The sequence below is a fragment of the Neltuma alba genome, unplaced genomic scaffold (genome assembly GCF_004799145.2).
Source record: "Neltuma alba isolate B1F8T4 unplaced genomic scaffold, ASM479914v2 tig00011697_pilon, whole genome shotgun sequence".
Lineage (NCBI taxonomy): Eukaryota > Viridiplantae > Streptophyta > Magnoliopsida > Fabales > Fabaceae > Neltuma > Neltuma alba.
In genome coordinates, this window is record NW_021636334.1 from 55,916 (window position 1) to 57,519 (window position 1,604).

At 36.3% G+C, this 1,604-nt stretch overlaps 1 pseudogene; it reads right to left on the minus strand.

Moving 5' to 3' along the window:
- Nucleotides 1–161: 161 nt before the first annotated feature.
- Nucleotides 162–418, minus strand: LOC114716876 (glycine-rich protein DOT1-like; annotated as a pseudogene).
- Between the last annotated feature and the right edge of the window lie 1,186 nt (nt 419–1,604).

Consider the following 1,604-nt stretch of genomic DNA (forward strand, 5'->3'; position numbering starts at 1 on the left):
AGACATGATCACAACAAGTCTTTTGCATTACGAGAGAGAGAGAGAGAGAGAGTATTTCAAAAGCAACGTAGAAACATATATAGTCATATATATTAAACTAAGAAGTTTATTTAGGGAGTTAAGACTCCATTATCAGAACACGAAGGTGGCAGGCACCAGTACTACTTGTTTCCCTTCTCTGCAGAATGAAGATCACTGAAATAAGCTTGTGGGTTACTCTCGAACACATCCCTTGATATGTACGCTCCATCACCACCCGGCGCTTTCATATAGCCGCCGCCCCTTTGCTGCCACCCCCGCTGCCCCCTCCTTTGCTCCCGCTGCCGCCGCCGCCGCCGCCGCCGCCGCCGCCACCACCTTTACCACCTCCGCTGCCCCCTCCTTTGCCTCCGCCGCCACCGCCACCTTTGCCGCCCATATTTTCAGAGGATCAGTACGACTGAGACTAATGTATAAGAGAGATCTTGAACTGGGGATGATCTCCATATGGGTCCATGAGGTGGTTATTTATAATGGTTTTCATAATGAATGCTGCAAATTAATGGTGGAATTGCAATTAACAATGCTGGTCTCTTTGCTTCCCGAAGCAGATATGAAGAACAAGTAGAGATTGGAATTAATATAAGCATATGGATGGATATGGACGACGTGGATGATGAATTCCGATGCCGACTCTTCGTTCTCGTACTTATTTCCGCAGTGCATCGGATACAGAAACGTTTGAAACGTAAATGTAATTAATTAGGATTCGCAAACAACTGTGGTTATTAAAATAATTAGATTATCTCACAACTTTATTTTAAAAATATAGTATAACGCCCCTTGAGATTTTCCTATGATGCTTTAATTTAATTGCATCAGTTAACAATAATACATTAAGGTGAATAAATAAACAAATAATGATTCTCAAAAATTTGGATTTTCTAGAGCAAAACGACGTTAGACTTCGGAGACACAGAAAATGATGTTGGAGAGTGGAGACCACATACCGCGTGCATATCATCCCTGAAGTCTCTCCTTACTTTTTCTAAAGTTTTTCTTTTTTTTCTATTTTGATGAAATTGGTTAATTCAAGTACAGAAATTAAGCTTCTCACACTCTATGGTCACCAATAATCAAAAAAATCCCACATGTATTTCTTGGAAGAGAACAATTTCTAATGGATATATATATATATATATATATATATTGCCGGCAACAAAAAGGATATATACACTCCCTGATCATATTTATAAGCTAGAAAGAAATGGTCTTTTCAGTCTTATTTATTTATTTTTGTTGTCAATTTCTTAACATGAATATAATAACAATTTATTATTCATTTATTATTGTATAAATGGGTATTATTTTTTTAAAGAGTATATATATATTAAATTAAAATAAGGATAAAGTTGAAAAGTGGTTAAAGTTTACCACATAGTTAGTAAAATCTAAAGTTTTTCTTATTTTCATTAAATAATGTTTTAAGTTACTTATAGGAATACAAATGATGACTCCGGTGAAAAAGAAAAAAAGGGACATAGGAGTCGACATATACTCCTGGGAACTTTTCACACATATTTGCGAATGACAGTTAATTTTCCTACTTTGCCCAATGATCTGAT